This window comes from Gorilla gorilla, chromosome 1 (genome assembly GCF_029281585.2).
Source record: "Gorilla gorilla gorilla isolate KB3781 chromosome 1, NHGRI_mGorGor1-v2.1_pri, whole genome shotgun sequence".
In the NCBI taxonomy this organism is placed as follows: domain Eukaryota; kingdom Metazoa; phylum Chordata; class Mammalia; order Primates; family Hominidae; genus Gorilla; species Gorilla gorilla.
Window position 1 is genome coordinate 8361153 of NC_073224.2, and position 23143 is coordinate 8384295.

Here is a 23143-nt window from a genome sequence, read left to right on the forward strand (position 1 = left end):
AAGAGGAGAGGAAGAGGGCCGGATGGATTCTAGATCAGAGAACATTTCACCCTGAGGTCAGCCTGTTCACAGGAGAGGCATAAAGAGGGGTTGTATGTTGGCTCAGGCTGAGGGTATATCGGAGTTCAGGGGCCTGAGGGAAGGAGGGAAACTTAAGTAAAATTTGGTTAGCAGGTATTTTGTTCTGACCACTGAAGACAAATTTGGTCAGCTAATTAGTTAAGAGGCAAAAAACAAAAAATTACACTGTCTGTTTCTGGCTTTATTATACGTAAAGGAAGCATCATCTAAGTCATAATGAGAAGGTGTTTGTTTTCACCAAGCTGTTCCTGGAGAACACAAAGAATGTTTTTTTTTGTTTGTTTGTTTGTTTTTTGTTTGTTTTGTTTTTTTATTTTATTTTATTTTTATTGATCATTCTTGGGTGTTTCTCGCAGAGGGGGATTTGGCAGGGTCATAGGACAATAGTGGCGGGAAGGTCAGCAGATAAACAAGTGAACAAAGGTCTCTGGTTTTCCTAGGCAGAGGACCCTGCGGCCTTCCGCAGTGTTTGTATCCCTGGGTACTTGCGATTAGGGAGTGGTGATGACTCTTAACGAGCATGCTGCCTTGAAGCATCTGTTTAACAAAGCACAACTTGCACCGCCCTTAATCCATTTAACCCTGAGTGGACACAGCACATGTTTCAGAGAGCACAGGGTTGGGGGCAAGGTCACAGATCAACAGGATCCCAAGGCAGAAGAATTTTTCTTAGTACAGAACAAAATGAAAAGTCTCCCATGTCTACTTCTTTCCACACAGACACAGCAACCATCCGATTTCTCAATCTTTTCCCCACCTTTCCCCCCCTCTCTATTCCACAAAACCGCCATTGTCATCCTGGCCCGTTCTCAATGAGCTGTTGGGTACACCTCCCAGAGGGGGTGGTGGCCGGGCAGAGGGGCTCCTCACCTCCCAGTAGGGGCGGCCGGGCAGAGGTGCCCCTCACCTCCCGGACGGGGCGGCTGGCCAGGCAGAGGGGCTCCTCACTTCCCAGTAGGGGTGGCCGGGCAGAGGCGCCCCTCACCTCCCGGACGGGGTGGCTGGCCGGGCGGGGGGCTGACCCCCCCACCTCCCTCCCAGACGGGGTGGCTGGCCGGGCGGGGGGCTGACCCCCCCACCTCCCTCCCGGACGGGGCGGCTGGCCTGGCGGGGGCTGACCCCCATCTCCCTCCCGGACGGGGTGGCTGCTGGGCGGAGACGCTCCTCACTTCCCAGACGGGGTGGCTGCCGGGCGGAGGGGCTCCTCGCTTCTCAGACGGGGCGGTTGCCGGGCGGAGGGTCTCCTCACTTCTCAGACGGGGCGGCTGGGCAGAGGCACTCCTCACATCCCAGACGGGGTGGCGGGGCAGAGGCGCTCCCCACATCTCAGACGATGGGTGGCCGGGCAGAGACGCCCCTCACTTCCTAGATGGGATGGTGGCCGGGCAGAGACGCTCCTGACTTTCCAGACTGGGCAGCCAGGCAGAGGGGCTCCTCATGTCCCAGACGATGGGCGGCCAGGCAGAGACGCTCCTCACTTCCCAGACGGGGTGGCGGCCGGGCAGAGGCTGCAATCTCGGGCAGGCGGCTGGGATGTGGAGGTTGTAGCGAGCCGAGATCACGCCACTGCACTCCAGCCTGGGCACCATTGAGCACTGAGTGAACCAGACTCCGTCTGCAATCCCGGCACCTCGGGAGGCCGAGGCTGGCGGATCACTCGTGGTTAGGAGCTGGAGACCAGCCCAGCCAACAGCGAAACCCCGTCTCCACCAAAAAAGTACAAAAACCAGTCAGGCGTGGCGGCGCACGCCTGCAATCGCAGGCACTCGGCGGGCTGAGGCAGGAGAATCAGGCAGGGAGGTTGCAGTGAGCCGAGATGGCAGCAGTACAGTCCAGCTTCGGCTCGGCATCAGAGGGAGACCGTGGAAAGAGAGGGAGAGGGAGACCGTGGAAAGAGAGGGAGAGGGAGACCGTGGAAAGAGAGGGAGAGGGAGACCGTGGGGAGAGGGAGAGGGAGAGGTGTTGTTTTTTAACTTGCAGATATTTAACAGGATTACCTACTCACCCCATCTTCCCCTGCTGTGTTCCCGTGTCCTCTACAACTCTTCCATTGAGTTGTTCCTGAGTCACATCTTGTATAATAAACTGGTAAACATCAGTAAATTGTTTTTGCTGAGTTCTGGGCGTAGTTGTTTTTCACATTATCAAACTTGAGGAAGGGGTGATAGGAACCTCTGACTTATAAGCAATTGGTCAGAAGGATAGATGGGCCCCTGGGGCTTGCAACTGGCATGTGCAATGTGGGCAGTGTTGTGGAACTGATCTGTGAGCTTATGGAGTATGTGTTGACTCTGAGTGGTGTCGAATTTAATTGTTGGACAATTAGTAGGTATTGGAGAATAGGTTGGTGTTCAGCAAAGTCCACACGTTTGGTATCAGAAAAAGGACTCACAGATCAGAGCCTTCACCTGACTCTGGGAGAGTGTTTGGTCGCTGGTGAGAATTGAGACCCTGGAGAAGAAAGCATTTCCTCACTGTGAGCAGGGGATAAATAGGGTGTGTGGAGCTCCCAGAATTAAATTTCCGATTGCTCAGGCTTCCTTCACTGATTCCCTACGAATGAACCACCTTGGGCTGTATCTCCACCTTGAAAGTGGCCCCCAAGCTTGCCTTCACTCATTCCCTAGGAATGAACCACCTTGGGCTGTATCTCCACCTTGAGAGTGGTCCCCAAGCTTCCTTCACTCATTCCCTAGGAATGAACCACCTTGGGCTGTATCTCCACCTTGAGAGTTGCCCCCAAGCTTCCTTCACTCATTCCCTAGGAATGAACCACCTTGGGCTGTATCTCCACCTTGAGAGTGGTCCCCAAGCTTGGGAACCTATTTAACCTACTGAGCATAGGGTTTGTCTTTATAAAATCTTGCTGGGTTATCATTCCAGTTTGGGCAAGTATTTAAGAATTTTATTCCATGATTTGAGTGTGAGATTTTGATTTTCTTGGTTGAAAAACGAGTGAATTGGGTGATATGACCTGAAAAAATCGTAGATAATTCTTGGAATAAATTGTTTTATGCTAAGTTTAAATGATAAGACTTTAAAGTCATGGGCTCACCGTCCAGGTGAATAAACAGACCTTGTGCAGTTCTGGTGTTCTGATCTTTTCTAACTTCTGCTCAGAGATGTGACTGCAGTTTTGATTATTTTTTCTTATTCTTTGTAGATTAACTATCATGAAGCAGAAATTTGCTCTTTTTTTATGGCTGCATAGTTTTACCTCTTGAGTTTTTAGTAGCTAAATGTTACTATTAGTATACCATTAATACTGTGCCGAAAAGATGTTTTTGTGTGGTGTGTGTGTGTGTGTGTGTGTGTATATACACACATATATATACACACATATATATATACACATATATATACACACACACATATATATACACATATATATATACACACATATATATACACATATATATACACACACATATATATACACATATATACACACATATATATACACACACATATATATACACATATATATATACACACACATATATATATATACTTTTTTTTTTTTTGAGACAGAGTTTCGTTCTTGTCGCCCAGGCTGGAGTGTAATGACACAATCTCGGCTCACCACAACCTCTGACTCCCAGGTTCAAGCAATTCTCCTGCCTCAGCCTCCTGACTAGCTGGGATAATAGGCATGCACCGCCATGCCCAGCTAATTTTTTTGTATTTTTAGTAGAGACGGGGTTTTGCCATGTTGGACAGGCTGGTCTCGAATTCCTGACCTCAGGTGATCCTCTGGCCTCAGCCTCCCAAAGTGCTGGGATTACAGGTGTGAGCCACCGTGCCTGGCCACATTTAAGTCTTTAATCGGTGTTTTTTTCCTTAATTTTTTTATTTTTAATTTTTGTGGGTACACACTAGGTATGTATATTTATGGGATACAGGAGATATTTTGATACAGGGATGCAATTTGTAATAATTACATCATGGAGAATGGGGTGTCCATCCCCTCAAGCATTTACCCTTTGTATTACAAATAATCCAATTATACTTAGTTATTTTAAAGTGTACAATTAAATTATTACTGACTATAATCATCCTGTTGTGCTGTCACATGCTAGGTCTTACTTATTCTGTTTTTTAAATACGCGTTAACCATCCCCACCTCTTCCTCAATCCCCCCAGCTACACTTCCCAACCTCTGGTAACCATCCTTTGACTCATGTCCATGAGTTCAGTTGTTTTGATTTTTAGATCCCACAAATTAGTAAGAAGATGTGCTGTTTGTCTTTCTGTGCCTGGTTTATTTCACTTAGCTTAATGACTTCTAGTTCCACCCATGTTATTGCAGATGACAGGCTCTCATGCTTTTTTATGGCTGAATAGTACTCCACTGTGTGTATGTACATTTTCTTTATGCATTCATCTGTTGATGGACACTTAGGTTGTTTCCAAATTTTGGCTATCGTAAACAGTGCTACAACAAACATGAGAGCGCGGATATCTCTTTGACATACTGGTTTCCTTTCTTTTGGCTATATACCTAGCAGGGGGATTGCTGGATCATGTGGCAGGTCTCTTTTTAGTTTTTTTTGAAAGACCTTCAAACTGTTCTCCATAGTAGTTGTACTAGTTGACATTCCCACCAGCTGTGTACAAGGATTCTCTTTTTTTCCATATCCTTGCCAGCATTTGTTACCTTTTTTTGTCTTTAACTTTCTTGGGCACGTACAAGGTGTATGTATCTATGGATTACATGAGATGTTTTGATACAGGTATGCAATGTGAAATGAGCATCTCATGGAGAATGGGGTATCAGGCATTTATCCTTTGAGTTACAATCAAATTACACTCTTTAAGTTACATTAAAATGTACAATTAAGTTATCATTGACTGTAGACACCTTGTTGTGCTATCAAATAGTATGTCTTATTTATTCTAAGTATTTTTTTTTTTGTCAGCCATTAACTGTCTCCACCTCTCCTCCAGCTTGCCACTACTTTTCCCCACCTCTGGTAACCATCCTTCGACTCTCTATGCCCATGAGTTCAGTTGTTTTGATTTTTATATCCCACAGATAAGTGAGAACATGCGATATTTGTTTTTCTGTGCCTGGCTTATTTTACTTAACATCATGATCTCCAGTTCCATCCGCGTTGGTGCTGCAAACGACTGGATCTCATTCTTTTTTTTTTTTTTTTTTGGCAAAATAGTACCCCAGTGTGTGTATATTAGCACGTTTTCTTTATGCATTCATTTGCTGATGGACACTTAGGTGGCTTCCACGTCTTAGTTATTGTAAGCAGCACTGCAACAAACATGGGAGTGCAGATATCTCTTTGATACACTGGTTTCCTTTCTTTTGGGTATATACCCAGCAGTGAGATTGCAGGATCATACGGCGGCTCAATTTTTAGTTCTTTGAGGAATCTCCAAAGTTTTCTCCATAGTGGTTGCGCTAATTTACATTCCCACCAACAGTGTACAAGGGTTCCTTTTTCTCCATATTCTTGCCAGAGTTTGCTATTGCCTGTCTTTTGGATTTAAGCCATTTTAACTGGGGTGAGATGATATCCTATTGTAGTTTTGATAGCATTTCTCTGATGATCAGTGATGTTAAGCACCTTTTCATATGCCTGTTTTCCATTTGTATGTCTTCTTTTGAGAACTGTCTATTCATATCTTTTGCCCATCTTTTTTTTTTTTTTTTTTTTTTTTGGAGATGGAATCTTACTCTGTCACCTAGGCTGGAGTGCAGTGGTGTGATCTTGGCTCACTGCAACCTCTGCCTCTTGGGTTCAAGCAATTCTCCTACCTCAGCCACCTGAGTCTGGGATTACAGATGTACACCACCACACCTGGCCAATTTTTGTATCTTTAGTAGAGATGGGGTTTTACCATGTTGGCCAGGCTGGTCTCAAACTCCTGAGCTCAAGTGATCTACTGCCTCGGCCTCTCAAAGTGCTGGGATTACAGGCGTGAGCCACCGCACCCAGCCTTGCCCATCTTTTGATCAGATTATTAGATTTTTTTCCTATAGAGTTGTTTTAGCTTCTTATATATTGTGGTTATTAATCCTTGTTCAGATGCATAGTTTGCAAATATTTTCTCCCATTTAAGTGGGTTGACTCTTCACTTTGTTGATTGTATCCTTTGCTGTGCTGGAGCTTTTTAACTTGATGTGATCCTTTTTGTCCATTTCTGCTTTGGTTGCCTGTGCTTGTGGGGAACTACCTGTGAACTCAATGTATCTGAGACAAGTCTTTTTTTTTGAGATGGGATCGTGCTCTCACACCCAGGCTGGAGTGCAATGGCACAATCTTGGTTTGCTGCAACCTCTGCGTCCCAGGTTCAAGCGATTCTCCTGTGTCAGCCTCTTGAGTAGGTGGGATTACAGGCACCTGCCACCATGCCCGGCTGATTTTTATATTTTTAGTAGAGACGGGGTTTCACCATGTTGGCCAGGCTGGTCTTGAACTCCTGACCTCAGGTGACCCACCCACCTCGGCCTCCCAACGTGCTAGGATTACAGGCATGAGCCACCGCGCCTGGCCAAGACAAGTCTTAATCAATTTAGGAAGTTTATTTTGCCAAGATTACAGGATGTAACCATGACATAGCCTCAGGAGGTCCTTGATGACATGTACCTGTGGTAGTTGGGGGTACAGCCTGCTTTTATACGTTTTAGGGAGACATAATAATGTCTATCAATACATGTAAGATTTAAATTGGTTTGAGCTGGAATGGTGGGACGAGTCAGAGTGGGGGCTTCCAGGTCATAGGTAGATTTAAAAATTTTCTTATTGGCAATTCGTTGAGAGAGTTATCAACAGAAAGGAATGTCTGGGTAACAAGAAGAGGTTGTGGAAACTAAGGTTTTATCACGCAGATGAAATCCCCAGATAGTAGGCTTCAGAAAGAATAGATTGTAAATGTTTATTATCAGAACTTAAAGTCTGTGTTGATGTTAATGCTGGTTGGCTTTTCCCGAATTCCAAAAGTGAGGAGGGTATAGAGAAGCTTGTCTGACTCCCTCTTCCCATCATGGCCTGAAGTAGTTTTCCAGGTTAACTTTGAAATACCCTTATCTGAAATGAGGGGTCCATTCAAATGGCTGAGGGGCCTTAGAATGTTATTTGTGGTTTATATTTTCAAGAAACTTTTGCCTTGGAGGACTATGGCAAGTTTTGGGGGATGGGCATCCATGACCATGCTCCACTGCAGCCAATACTGCACCAAACCTCTGGGCTCTGTGCAGCTAAGAATCCTGTCTTTGTCAACTTTCTGATCAGTTCTCTTTTCCAGCTGAAGTGTCCATGGGGGCTGTAATGTCTCCCACAGCTAGGATCCTGGAGGACCATGGCAACAGTGGACCTCTCCATGCCTATCTTACTCACCCCTTCCCTGGGAACCACTCAGGGCCAGAAATGAGTCCTGGTCCTCAGCAATCCTGGGTGGGGTTCCCACCTTTCTCCCCTTTCAGCCTGCATCCTTTCTCGGTCCACTGTCAGTGCCTGCTTTCCAAAGATCTGTTTATAGTGTGCTGTTCTACTTGATGGTCTGCTTTGTGGGCAAAAGATCGTCCTGACTGTGTCTGGTTGACCATCTTGACTCTCCTCTTTTTTTGTGATTTCTTGCCTCAGTTTGTTGCACACAGAGTACTGTCTAAGGCTGTGGGTGCCCCTATTCACCCATTAATCACTGCTATGGGACTTGAGCTGTTACACGTTTAGTTTTTGATGTTGACAGTGTCCTTGCTTTTGTCCCAAGTGACAATGCTTCATAAATTTATTACGCATTGAGAAAAAAAGTGCTGGGTTTTTAAGTTACAGATAAATTCACATTTGCTAGAAAATGCCAGTGGAATGTATGGATAAACTGACCCTTCATAAATATGTGTTTATTCCTTACAAATACTTAGCCTTATTTGTTTCTTTATTTCCATGTGACTGTATATACTTTTTACTGATTATCATTAGTTTTGAGCATTTTTCCTGTGTAATTTTCTATGAAATAGGTTTCAATCATTTTCTATGAAATAGTTTTCAGGTAGTTCTCATTTATTTGTATGTTTATTGCTTTTACCCGTACCCCCTTTAAACATACTCTGCACGCTATTCCACTTTATTTGTAAAGACTGCAAATATATTTTTCCCAAGGTAATTTTTTCTTTTCACTCTAGTCTACCATTTGATGGACTCTTCTTAATTTTAGTAGAGTTGAAGTTGTCAGTCTTTTTCCCAGGGCTTTATTTTTTCACATAAGAAAACTTGGAAGACAGAAGGTCATGTTGTGCTCACAGAGTTAACTCCTTAGGTTTTCTTTCCTCATCACCAGGGACTCATCACTTCTGAGGCTGCATTTCAGCAGAGTCTGGCTCTCAAACTTGGAATATGTTTAACCTTCTCAAGGAGGGTTTTCATTTTGAACTGTAGGTGAAACAGGCTCCTTATCTGAGCTATAGCAAATGTTTGCTTTTCTTCCCTTGTAACTCCTTTATGCAATATTGCTGCCATATAACTCCAGTGTTTTGTGCATTTAGTAATTTTAGTTTCTTGTTGGCATCTTTTTATTTTCTTGGTTGAACATGCATAGACTGGCCAGGCATGGTGGCTCATGCCGGTAATCTCAGCACTTTGGGAGGCTGAGGCAGGTGGATCACTTGAGGTCAGGAGTTCAAGACGAGCTGCGCAACGTGGTAAAACCCCGTCTCTACAAAAAATACAAAAATTAGCCGGGCATGGTGGTGCGCACCTGTGGTCCCAGCTACTTGAGAGGCTGAGGGAGGCAGGAGGATCATTTGAGTCCAGGAGATGGAGATTGCAGTGAGCCCAGATTGTGCTACTGCACTCCAGCATGGGTGACAGAGTGAGACCCAGTCAAAAAAAAAAAGAAAAGAGAAAAGAAAAGAAAGAAAGAAAGTGCATAGACTAGAGAATGTGAGGCAGCTTTCATCCTGGGGCCAACAGCCTCGTCCCAAGTTGCAGAGGTCTGGCTCCCACATGTTCCACTGTTGCCTGACCTGGGCCCCGTTTTTCCTTGAGGCTGAGGATGGCTCCATTAGACAATGAGTCTATAATTTCCTGTCCATGCTGTGCCCCTGAGTCCAGGAGGAAAAGGCAGAAAGGCCCTGTGGAGTGCAGGAAGACAACAGTGGAACTCTTTAAAGGCAGTACGAAGTTCTGCTTCAACGCAAATGCCGCCTGGGTGATGTCAGGTCCCAACACAGGAAGGAAGCCAAGAACCCATCATTCTGGCCTCATTGGGCCCCACATCTGATCACATTTCTTGTCACTTAGGGAAGGAGCAGAGGCATGTGAAGCCCTATCCAGTCAGAAGCTCAGTAGCAAGCCAGAGAGGAGCAGGTAGCATTCTACAATTCAGCAGAGCCTTTGTCTTAAGAGCCACTGGTAGCAGAGCTCAGGGTCTTGTCTCCACTGCTGCATGTCCTCTGATCAAGGAGGCTCCAGATGACTCTGCTGCATCTTCTCTTGCCCTGTGACCTGCTTGCGGGTACTGCGACATTCTAGAAAAGATGCAGGGATACCCGTGACATTCTGGAAAAGATGCAGGGACACTCTAGAAGTTGGGAAATGGTGAGTGTGCAGGATGCGGATCCTAACACGGGGAGGGGCTGATTGGAACTAGGCAGAATTGGCTGAGGCCAGACCCAGCCCTCCCTGTGGTCAGCTACAGAGTCTGTGACCCAGTGTCTGTGGTGCAGCTCAGACCTTAGTGCCCCTCCGGTACAGGGTGAGGCTGTGCCAGCACGTGGGATCCCAGGCATCCTGTCACTGCTCCAGCAAATTTGCTCTGGCCCAAGGCCCTCTGGGAAGCTGTGTGCCCACAGCCCCATGTCTCCCTCAGATTGTGTGGCTGTGATGGGAGAGTCATCGGAGGAGAGTTTTCACATGGTGTGCAGGGTTTGTGTGGAGGGGTAGTTGTGGTCCGTGGGGTCACCGGTTCTCCTTTCTCCCCAGGTGTCACCTGTTTTCCTCTGAATCTTCAAAATGTAAGAAAAACAGAGTCTCAAATCCACCATCTTGTCCTTCCCAGCCTAGCTCCTCCTAAGGCTGGCGATGAGTTCCCCAAATTCCAGTTTCCCTTTTTTTTTTTTTTTTTTGGAGTCCCGCTCTGTCGCCCAGGCTGCAGTGCAGTGGTGTGATCTCGGCTCACTGCAAGCTCCGCCTCGTGGGTTCACACCATTCTCCTGCCTCAGCCTCCCGAGTAGCTGGGACTACAGGCGCCCGCCACCACACCCGGCTAATTTTTTGTATTTTTAATAGAGACGGGGTTTCACCGTGTTAGCCAGGATGGTCTCAGCTAGTCTTGATCTCCTGACCTCTTGATCCGCCCGCCTCAGCCTCCCAAAGTGCTGGGATTACAGGCGTGAGCCACCGCGCCCGGCCTTCAGTTTCCTTTTCACACTCCAAAATGCCACTTTCCCTCTCTAGTTCACAACAATATTATCAACTATTTGTTTCCTATGATCCATTTTGAATGGGTACTGTTTTGTCATTTGTTTCAATGAGTAATGGATGGCAACTTTTAAAACATTCGATTTGTTTCTGAACACTTTACATAAAAGAAAAGCAGAGAATAATCACCTGACCACTGTATAAAATCTTCATGCCTCTCCTCCTTTTATTTTACCTAAGCGCAGACATTTCATCAGAATGTCTTTGGGCTGAGATTCTCGTATGGAAACTGTAAAGAGTGATGTATCCTCAGCCACCCTCTTGCCTTTTCCTGGTCCTGGGTTTCAGAACTGTCTGGCATAACCCAAGATGCCCACAGTGGCCTTATCTTGGAGTGTCTGATGAATATCTGACCTGGGTCATCTTCTTCCGGAGGACAGACTGAGGTATGGGAGTGTAGCTTCTCAGTGGAGCAGCTGGTTCTGTGCTGAGGGGAGTCTTCCGATACACCCTTCATCTAAAATGCTAACCTTTTGGGATATTAACAGAGAAGGGAAACCCACCCCAGTGACGTGGTGGAAGAACCTGCAAAGCAAAATAAGCACTTTGGACACACAGGGGGCACAGTACACGTGGGGGAGCAGTCACTGAGCATTTTAGTGAGCAGGGTGAGGGTTGGAGGACATTCCACATGTCAGGATGGCCTGACGACGTTTCAGCGTAACTGTGTTCCAGTCAATACCACCCCTCCCTGTGTTGTCACCTTAAAAAGATTTGTTTGAGCCTCAGTCCTTTATTAAATGTAAAGTGTATTTCATCAGTAGAGATAAAAAGGTAAAATATTTTCGAGGAGGCCAGAAGGAAATGGATTTCAAAAATTTAAATATTTAGTTTTATATTTTATTTGTTAAAAATTCCTGTTTACCTTTTTATTTCCCCTAAACATGTGGAATAAATTTCTGCTCTTTTGAGTAATTTCAGATGGAATTCTAGGACCTTTACTCAGTCCTACCAGGGAAAACAAATAAGGGAAATGTCTCTTCCATTGTGGGTGCAGAAAATGAATACATTTCCACCAAGGAAAAAAAAAATGTCGTAAATTGGCGAATTACAAAGATTGACCAAAACATCACTTTCTCATTTTCGCATGTTGGAGAATTTGTGACAGTGTATAAGCCTGTTCTGTTTCTGTTATCTGTACTTGGCTGATTGGTGCTGCATCCTACGGGACAACCATCGGCAACCCCTAGAATACTCAAATATGATCACAGTTTATTATTGTGGAAATAATAGTTAAATGATAGCTCTGTAGTCTGAAAGGGATAGAAAATGCCTCTTTTCCTGAAGGTACTAATTCCCATTCTTAGATCACCCTTATCATTTTGTTTAATCCTAATAATCTCTCAGAAATGCCACCTCCTAATATTGGCACATTGTGGTTAGGATTTTCACATAGGAATTCTGGGGGGATAAACATTCAGTGTATAATACTCCATGACAGTGTTCTTTATAATATTTTGCTATTATCAGACATTTGTCTGCTCTTTCACTTTTCAGAAGTAGTTTTTCTTAAGTTCACTAACAAAGCAAACCTGGTTGTGGATTTCATGGAAGTTAAAATGCTGTAACTATGTGGAAGAGCCTACATTATGGGGATGCTCAGTCTCCTTTCTAAGGACATATGCCATCTTGCCATTTCTTTTATTATACTTTGATGTATAATGTATATATATCATTGTATACTTTTTCTATTATAATTATTTTATATAATTTATTAGACTTATTTCATGACAACAAAAATTAGTTTTAATAGCTTGTGTTATTTTTTTAAAGTTCGCCTGTAATCCCAGCATTTTGGGAGGCCGAGGAGGTCAGAAGTTCAAGACCAGCCTGGCCAAGATGGTGAAACCCCGTCTCTACTAAAGATACAAAAAGATTAGCCAGGTGTGGTGGCGGGTGCCTGTAATCCCAGTTACTTGGGAGGCTGAAGCAGAGAATTGCTTGAACCCAGGAGGCGGAGGTTGCATTGAGCCAAGATCGCACCTCTGCACTCCAGCCTGGGCAACAGAGCGAGACACCATCTCAAAAAAAAAAAAAAAATTTTCTTTTAACAGCTTGACAGTCTTTTGGTTGACTGTGCCATTGTTTTATGTATTTTCTGCATATGTTAACATTTGAAGGGAGTTTCCAAAATGCAAACTCAGTGCACAGATCTCAGTGCTTTTTGAATTGTGTCTCACTGAGATTTGTGCATTGTTTGCATTTTGGAAACTTCCTACAAATGTTACATAGCAGAAAATACATAAAACAAATGCATGGTCAACGGAAATACTGTAAAGGAAATGTCCACATAATGACAACCAGATGAATACTTGGAAGAAACCTTCACACTGCACGCCTTACTTAAAATGATTTCTCAAGGCCAAATTATCCCATTTCTCTCCAGAATTATGAATTATAAGATAATTTCTTTTCCTTTCTTCATAGCTTTATAACCTGTGTTATACTTTATTTTTACATGCTTTTATGAAAATTTTATTCTGTGTGTAATTTTTTTGCATGGCTATAAATCTTCTATGGAATGGTTGTCTATTTACTTCTTATTTAATGGACTTTATTTTTCAGTGCACATTTAGGTTTGCAGAAAAATTGGGCAGATAGTACAGAGTTCCCATATTTTCCTGTTTTCTCATTCATGGATTATGTTTTCCATGTTGCAGCTGAATCCTCATTGCCAAACCAAAGATTACCTTCAGTTTCTCCTGTGTCATCTTCCAGAAGTTCTAAATTTTCTGTTTCACATTTCAGTTTATAATCTATGTTGAGTTTATTCTGTGACTGTTGCAAGGTGTCTGTCTTATTTATTTCCTTGCATATGGATGTCCAGCTGTTCAACATTTGCTTTAGAGACCAGACCTTTTCTGTTGAATTTCCTTTGGTCTTTTGTGAAAGTTCAGCTGATTATATTTGTCAGGGTTTATTTCTGGGTTTTCTGCCCTCTTTTGTTTATCTTCTTTTCTTTCCCAAATATTGCACTGTCTTGATTACTATAGCTTTACATTAAGTCTTAGTGTCAGTTGGTATCAATTCTGTGAATTGATTCTTCAATATTTTATTACCATCTGGGTCTTTTGGCTTTTCATATAGGTGTTAGAATAAATTTTCTTTTTTTAAAATAACATGACTTGTTAGGATTTTTATTGTAATTGTACTGAATTTGTTATTCAAATTGGGGAGAACTGACATCTTAGCAATATTGAGGCTGCCTATTCATGGATGTGGAATATCTCTCCATTTATTCAGATCTTTTTTCTATCATTAGAAATGTATAGTTTTGTCATATAGGTCTTTCTTTTTACTGGGTGCTATATAAGTGCTGTTGTGTTTTTACATTTAAATCAGTTGCTCATTGCTAATATACAGAAAAATAATTGGCTTTTGTATATTAACCTCACATTGTACCACTTTGCTATAATCTCATTTGTTCGGGGAGATTTTTGTTGGTTCTTTTGGATTTTGTACATAGACAGTCATGTTATCGACAAATAACAATTAATCTGCAGAAAGGCAGTTTTATTTATCCTTTCTCAATTTCAGTGGCTTCCTCTGTTCTGCCCTATTTCTTAACCTTCTGGTTTTTCAGCAACTATTGATATGATTATATACTTTTTGTTGTTTATCTTGTTGATGTGATAAAGTCAATTGGTTTTTGCTTTTTGAATCAGCCATGATTATCTGTCATAATTCCTAGTTGGGTGGATGTATATTTTTTATTTTATTTTTTATTTTTGTTTATTTATTTACTTATTTATTTCATTACTATTATTTTTTGAGACAGAGTCTCGCCCTGTCTCCCAGGCTGGAGTGCATTGGTGCGATCTCAGCTCACTGCAAGCTCAGCCTCCCAGGTTCACGCCACTCTCCTGCCAAAGCCTCCCGAGTAGCTGGGACTACAGGTGCCCTCCACCACACCCGGCTAATTTTATTTTTGTATTTTTAGTAGAGACGGGGTTTCACCATGTTAGCCAGCATGGTCTCGATCTCCTGACCTCGTGATCCGCCCGCCTCGGCCTCCCAAAGTGCTGGGATTACAGGCGTGAGCCACTGCACCCAGCCTGGGGTGTATATTTTTTAATACATTTTTAGATTGCAAATTTTTGCATCTGTGATTATGAGATTTTTTTTTTCTGTTGTTTTCTTTCGTAATGTATTCCTGTAGTTTTGGTAGTTAGGGCAGTGTTGTCCGCATAGCATGAATTAGGAAGTGTGTACTCTGCTTCTGTTTTCTGGAAGAGCATATAGAGAATCTGTGTCAGTTCTTCAAATGTTTGGTGGAATTCACTAGTGTGATCATCTGGGTCTTCAGCCTTGTCGTTCCTTTTTTGGACAGTTATTACTTTATTGATCCAATTTTAAAAATATGTATAGACCCATTCATGTTTGCTCATCTCTCCTTGTGTGAGTTTTTGGAGGTTTTTTCAAAGGATTGGTTCATTTTATCTGACTTACCAATCTAGTGGTCATGGAGTTGTTCATAATGTTCACTGTGGTTTTTTTTTTTTTTTAACTGTCTGTAGGATTAGTAGTAATGATGGAACCTCTTTTATTTCTGATGAACATTTTGGTCTTTTGTCTTTCTCCCTTTTTTGGTCTGGCTATAGGTTTATCAATTATATTGATGTTTATGAAGAACCAGATTTTGTTATTGTTGATTTTCTGTATTGACTTCTTGTTTGCAGCTTTCCTGATGTTTTCTATCAGTGTTGCTTGTCTGAGCTTGACTTAGGTTTATCTTCCTGGCTTTTTTCTAGTTTCTTAAAGTGGAAGGTTGAATTATTGGTTTTAGATCTTTCTTTTCTAGCACATGCCCTCCATGCTTTAAATTTCTTCCAAGCACCACTTGTACTGCATTTCACAAAGTATCTGAAGATGTACTTTATTTAATTTCCTTTGAAGTATTTAAATTGTCCTTGAGACTTGTCTTTGACCTGTTTGTTATTTAGAACTTTGCAGTTTAATCCTCAATTATTTGGATGTTTTTCAAGTATATTTCTGTTATCAATTTCTAGTTTAATTCCAATTATGTTCTTAGGGCATATTTTATATGTTCACTAGTTTTATTTTGTTTTAATTTTTAATTTTTGTGGGTACATACTAGGTGTATATATTTATGAGTTACATGAGATATTTTGATATGGGCATGCAATGCATAATAATTGTACCAGGGTAAATGGGGTATCTATAACTTTAAACATTTATCTTTTGTGTTATAAACTGTTTATAACCTTTTACTTATTTTAAAATGTACAATTAAGTTATATTTGAGTGTAATCATCCTGTTGTGCTAGCAAATACAAGGTCTTGTTTATTTTTTCTAACTTTTTTTTTGTACCCATTAAACATTCCCACATCCCCTCCACCTCCTCCACTATTGTTCCCACCCTTTGGTAACCATCCTTCTACTTTCTGTCTCCATAAGTTCAGTCATTTTAATTGTTAGTTCTCACAAGTAAGTGAGAACATGTGAAGTTTGTCTCTCTTTTTGGCTTATTTCATTTAACACAATGACTTCCAGTTTCATCCGTGTTGTTGCAAATTAATGGATCTCATTCTTTTTTTATGGCTAAATAGTATATCATTTTGTATATGTGCTACATTTTCTTCATCCATTCTTCTGTTGATGGACACTTTGGTTGCTTCCAAATCTTGGCTATTGTGTGCTGCAGTAAACATGGGAGTTCAGATGTGTTTTCAATATACTGATCTCCTGTTCTTTGGATATATACCTAGGAGTGGGATTGCCGTCATCATGTGGTAGCTCAATTTTTACTTTTTGAGGAACCTTGAAACTGTTCTCCAGAGTGGTTGTACTAATTTACATTTCCACCACCACTATACCTGGGTTCCCTTTTCTCTACATCCTCTCCAGCAATTGTTGCCTGGATAAAAGCCATTTTAATGGGAATGAGATATCTCATCGTGATTTTGATTTGCATTTCTCTGATGATCAGTGATACTGAGCATCTTTTCATATACCTGTTTACCATTTGTATGTCTTCTTTTGAGACATTTTTGGATTGGATTATTTGCCCATTTTTGGATGAGATTATCAGAATTTTTTCCTGTATTTGTTTGAAATCCTTATGTATTCTGTTATTAATCTCTTGTCAGATGAGTAGTTTGCAAATATTTTCTTGCATTCTGTATGTTGTCTTTTCACTTAGTTGATTGTTTCCTTTGCTGTGCAGAAGCTTTTTAACTTGATGTGGATCTCATTCGTCCATGTTTGGTTTGGTCTCCTGTGCTCATGGGGTATTACTCAAGAAATCTTTGCCCAGTGCAATGTCCTGAAGAGTTTCCCCAATGCTTTCTTGTAATAGTTTCATAGTTTGAGGACTTATATTTAAGTTTTTAATCCACTTTGATTTTGTTTTTATATGGTGAGAGATAGTGGTCTAGTTTTATTCTTCTACATGTGGATATCCAGTTTTTCCAGCACCATTTATTGAAGAGATTGTTCTTTCCCCAGTGTGTGTTCTTGGTACCTTTGTCAAAAACTGAGTTCACTGGTCTTGAACTCCTCACCTGATGATCCGCCTGCCTCAGCCTCCCAAAGTGCTGGGATTACAAGCATGAGCCACCGTGCTCAACCTCTTTTCTAGTTTTTTAAGATACATTATTAGGTGGTTTGTTTGAAATTACTCTTTTTTTGATGTAGGTATTTACAGCTATAAACTTCCCTCTTAGTATTGCTTTCACTTTATCCCACAGGTTTTGGTATGTTGTATTTCCATTATCATTTGTTTTTAGAAGTTTTTCAGTTTCCTTTTAAATTTCTTCATTCACTCATTCAGGAGCGTATTAATTTCTGTGGATCTGTAGAGTTTACAAAAGTTGTCTTGTTATTGATTCCTAGTTTTAATCCTTTGTGGTCAGGGAAGATGCTTGATACTATTTCAATTTTTTCTGGTGAATGTTTTAAGACTTTTTTGTGACCTACCATATGGTCTATCCTTGAGAATGATTCATGTTCTGATGAAAAGAATGTGTATTCTGAAGCTGTTGGACAAAATGTTCTGTAAGTATCTATTAGGGCCATTTGGTCTACAGTGCAGAGTAATTCCAGTGTTTTCATTATTGATTTTTTTTTTTTTTTTTTTTGGTCTGGAAGATTGTCTAATGCTAAAAGTAGGGTGTTGAAGTCTATAGCTGTTATTGTTTTGGGGTCTCTCTCTCTTTAGCTCTATTAATATTTGCTTTATATATCTGAGTGCTTCAGTATTGAGTGCATATATATTGAAAATGGTTATATCCTCTTGCTGAATTGACCCCTTATCATTATGTAGTGACTTCTTTGTCTCTTTTTATAGTTTTTGTTTGAAATTTATTTCATCTGATATAAGTATAGCTATTCTTTTTTTGGTTTCTATTGATATGGAATATCCTTTTTTATCCCTTTGTTTTCAGTCTGTATGTGTCTTGATAGGTGAAGTATGTTAGGCAGCCAGTCAGTGGGTCTTTTTTTATATTCATTGAAGCACTCAGCATCTTTTGATGCGAGAATTTAGTTCCGTTAAACTCAGTGTTATTCAGTGAAGGTGATTTTTCCTGGTGGTATTGTTACAGTCTCACCAATGCACCACAATGTAGCAGTCTCTAGTTGTGCAGTATCACTGGAAGTTGTCTCATGACCAAGAATATTAAGGAGCGTGTATAGAAAGGGTGAGATTGGAGTGAAAGTTTAATAAGTGGAAGAAGAAAGCTCTCCACAGCACAGAAGGGGGTCTGAATGGGTTGCCAAATATGAGGCTGGCTCCAGGATTTTTATGGACCAGGAAGGGAAGGAAGGTGCTGACTGGTCTTGAAGAAAGTGCTACTCTGCTTGGCCTGGGACCAATCAGGAGCTGAAGTGAGAGCTTGTCCTGGGACCTTGGCCTGGGGCCAATCAGAGGCTGAAGTGATGATTCATAGAGGCTTGGCTCACACAAAGCATGTCTAAAAAAGGAAAGGAAAGTGCTCACCAGAGCCCACCATGTACATGCCCACAAAGGAAGAGACTATTTCCTGGAAGCCCGCTGGTTATACAAAGGACAAAGCTGTTTCTATGTTGGGTCTTGTTCCCTTATCAGTGTAGCTGGAGGTATGTCTTAGGCACAAAGGACAAAGGTGTTGTTATGTTGGGCCTTGTTCCTTTATCTGATTGGGCTGGAGGTTTGTGCAAGTTTCCTTATCTGTGCCTGCAGCCTGATTTTTTTCAGGCAGTTTCTTTAAAGGAGTTTTACCAAAGACCAGTTTTTAGCTGTCTGCCCAACTAGTTTTCCTTTTTTCCTCCCTCAGTATGATTTACTTTCTTTCTTGTTATATTTTATGTATCCATGGTATGCTTTTAAATTTGAGGTTACAAGAAGGCTTGCAAATACTGTTTTATAACTCATTATTGTTATTATTCTTATTTGAGACAAGTATAGCTCAAAGTTTCCTTTACTTTTTACTCTGCTTTTCTCAAACAGGAGTCTGTCACTGTTGTCACCACAACTGGGAATGTGCTACGTCTCACCTGAAGCCAGCACATCTCAGAATGTCACCAAAGGCCCGTGGCTTACTGCCTGTATATCAATTGTGGTTATTCAGGGCCTACTGTATCTTAAATTAGCTAGTAATGGGTCTTCCCAGGACTAGTTTCTTTCTTTCAAGGCATTTGGTTCCCTTCTGGTCCAGCATAGGCCTAGAAATGTCCTCCAGGAACTAGGGCCTAAAATGTGGGCCTCACAACCCTGCCCAGTGCCCTATCCTACTGGAGCTGAGCTCTTATCAAAGCTGCAAGACAAAGTCCTCTTTACTCTTCCCTCGCCTCTCCTCAGGTGGAAGGGGGTTCCCTTTTGGAGCCATGAGCTGTGCTGTTTGAGGTTGAAGGAGGGATGGTACAAGCCCTTAGCCATGCCAGCTGGCATCTCAGTAGATTGTGTGCCTTTTAAGTCCTCTGCCTCTGAGCCCAGCTCAGCACCAGGAGTTGCCATTCTTGTGGCTTAGACTGCCTTTCAGGTGTATTTAGGGCCGCAGAGCACTTTAGCCCCTGGTGTTGAGGCCCGCTAGAACTCAAATTCCAACCACTGGGATAGGCAAGTCCCCTCTGGTTAGGACGGTCTAAGTGTTTCCTCTGCTGAAGTTAGCTGAGTTCTGCCTGGTGTTGGCAGCACTACATTCCAATGCAAAGTGGCACAATTGCTGTACTCTACCTTTCCCAGTCACACAGATTCTCTATGCTATGCGGCTGCTGCCAGGTAATGGAGGAAGTGTGGTGTTGGCAATTCAGGACTCTTGCCTAATCTTTTCAGTGCCTTTTTCAGTGATAAGAAGTTAAAAGCAGGTATGCTTGTCTGAGTTTTTGTTCTTATGAATGTTCTTTTTTGGTGTAGATAGTTGTTAAATTTGTTGTGCCTATGGGCATGGATGACAGATGGAGCCTTCTATTTGGCCATCTTCCTCTACTCTCCTGTTACTAGGTTTTTTGTTTGTTTGTTTTGTTTTTACATTTTTCAGTGTCTGTTTTATTTCTCAGAATGTGACCCAACTTGGTAAAGAGACCATGTGATCCTGCCATTTTTTTTTTTGGTTTGTTTTTTGTTTTTTTGAGACGGAGTCTCGCTGTGTTGCCCAGGCCGGAGTGCAGTGGCACGATCTCAGCTCACTGCAAGCTCCACCTCACGGGTTCACGCCATTCTCCTGCCTCAGCGTCCTGAGTAGCTGGGACTACAGGCGCCTGCCACCATGCCCAGCTAATTTTTTGTATTTTTTTTAGTAGAGACGGGGTTTCACTGTGTTAGCCAGGATGGTCTCTATCTCCTGACCTCGTGATCCACCTACCTCGGCCTCCCAAAGTACTGGGATTACAGGCATGAGCCACTGCGCCGGACTGAACTTTATAATAATTTCAACTGAGCATGAACTTTCCTGGGCAAAATTGGGGGTCGGTGAAAGGGAAGTGCAGATACAGGGACAGAAGTCACAGCAGATGGGATGCAGTGGGGCCTAAAAGCCCTACTTGCATTCTCAGTGAGGAGGCTTGTAGCCTGGGGCAAGATCTCAGCCCTTCTCACTGGCTTCGTGCATATAAGCTTGGGTGCTGGTGGTGAGAGTGAGACTGGCTTTTCCGGCTGCATGGGAACTGCGTGAGGCCTGTCACTGCTGGCTTTCTCCCACTTCCCTGGCAGCCTGTATGATACAGCAGAGGCAGCCATAGTGCCCCTGGAAACAACTCCATTGGCCTGAATACCACACCACCATCTCCCACAGTGGCCTCAGCAAGCTTCTCCCAAGGAGAGTCTGAGCTCAGACACACCTAACCTTGCCCCAGTCTGATGGTTCTTCTCTACCCACCTTGGTAGCCAAAGACAAAAGACATACTTTTTTGGGAACTCTATGACCCCACCCATTACCTGAGAAACCTGAATACTTATTCAGGTGACTTTAGGGCAAGCTGATATCCCCCTATATTACTGCAGCTGATGCTCTCTTGAAAGTGCCACCTCCTGGCTGGTGGCCAACCAACACAAGCCATTGTAGCAACTCATAACAGAATGACCCTGCTCCAAGAAAGCAGTAAACAACTGCTAATTCCACCACCTGTAACATCCTGGCTAACCAGAGGTTCTGAGTCCGCCCACATGACAAGTTCATTGCTAGCATAATTAGCATTCAAGAAAAACAATGCACCAAAAAAAAAAAAAACTACAAGCAAGGACCCTCAGAGTCCACCTGAGTCTCCTGCTACATCCAGTGAAGCAGGTATTGGTATCCAGGCCAAGAGACCTGAAGAGATCACATCACAGGACTCTTTGCAGACACTCCGCAGTACCAGCCCAGAGTCCAGCACCTCCAATGGGTGGCTTGACCTAGAAGAGCCATAACAGTCACTGCCTTCTGGGTCTCAGGAAGCCCATCCCTAGGGAAAGGGGGAGGGCACCACATCAAGGCATCACCCTGTGAGACAGAAGAATCTGAACCACAGTCCTTGAGCCTCAGATCTTTCCTCTGACATAGTCTACCCAAAAGAGAAGGAACCAGAAAAACAATTCTGGTAATATGACAAAATAAAGTTCTTTAACACCCTCAAAAATTACACAAGCTCCCCAGCAGTGGATGCAAACTAAGAAGAAATCTCTGAACTGCCAGGAAAAGAATTTAGAAGGTTGATTATTAAGCTACTTGTGGAGGCACCAGAGAAAGGTGGAAACCAATTTAAGGGAATTACAAAAAAAAAAAATACAGGATATGGACGAAAAAATCTCCAAACACATATCATCAATAAAAAACAATCACAACTTCTGGAAATGAATGACACACTTAGAGAACTGTGAAGTACACTGGAAAGTTTCAACAATAGAAGTGAACAAGCGTAAGAAAGAACTTCAGAGCTTGAAGACAAGGCTTTCAAATTAACCCGATGCAACAAAACAAAACAAAAAAAATGAAAAAAGAACAAAGCCTCCGAACCTAGCGATAATAGGTCTTCCTCAGGAAGAAGAGTAAACTAAAATTTTGGAATTCTTATTTGAGGAAATAATTGAGGAAAACTTCCCTGGCCTTGCTAGAGATCTAGACATCCAAATACAAGAAGCTCAAACAACACCTGGAAAATGTATCACAAAAAGATAATCACCTAGATGCATACTCATCAGGTTATCTAAAATCAAGAAGGAAAGAACCTGAAGAGCTGTGAGGCAAAAGCATCATTTAACCTAGGAAGGAAAACCTATCAGATTACAGCAGATTTTTCAGCAGAAACCCAACAAGCTAAAAGAGATTGGGGTTCTATCATTAGCCTCCTTCAACAAAATAATTGTCAGCCAAGAATTTTGTATCCAGTGAAACTAAGCTTCATAAATGAAGGAAAGATAAAATTATTTTCAGACAAGCAAATACTGAGAACTCACCACTACCAAACCAGCACTACAACAACTGCTAAAAGGAGTTCTTTTTTTTTTTTTTTTCTTGGAGACGGAGTCTCGCTCTGTTGCCCAGGCTGGAGTCTCCTGCCTCAGCCTCCCAAGTAGCTGGGACTACAGGCGCCCGCCACCACGCCCGGCTAATTTTTTGTATTTTTAATAGAGACGGGGTTTCACCGTGTTAGCCAGGATGGTCTCGATCTCCTGACCTCGTGATCCACCTGCCTTGGCCTCCCAAAGTGCTGGGATTACAGGTGTGAGCCACCGCGCCTGGCCTAAAGGAGTTCTAAATCATGAAACAGAACTTCAAAAAATACACCAAAATGGAACCTCCTTAAAGCATAAACCTCACAGGTCCTATAAAACAATAACACAATGAAAAAAAAGAAAAAAAACCAAGGTATTCAGGCAGCAACTTGCAGCATGATTAATAGAAGAGTACCTTACATCTCAATGCTAACGTTGAATGTAAATGATCTAAATGCCTCCACTTAAAAGATACAAAATGGCAGAATGGATAAGAATTCACCACTGGGCACGGTGGCTCATGCCTGTAATCCCAACACTTTGGGAGGCCGAAGCAGGCAGATCACGAGGTCAGGAGTTCAACACCAGCCTGGCCAATATGGTGAAACCTCATCTCTGCTAAAAATACAAAAATTAGTTGGGCATGGTGGTGCGCTCCTGTAGTCCCAGCTATTCGGGCGGCTGAGGCAGGAGGATCGCTTGAACCCGGGAGAC

The 23143-nt window shown here is 42.4% G+C and overlaps 1 protein-coding gene across 1 annotated transcript in view; it reads left to right on the plus strand.

Moving 5' to 3' along the window:
- ZNF670 (zinc finger protein 670) overlaps positions 1–23143 on the plus strand; it is a 43520-nt gene that overhangs the window by 4431 nt on the left and 15946 nt on the right. The window lies entirely within an intron of this gene.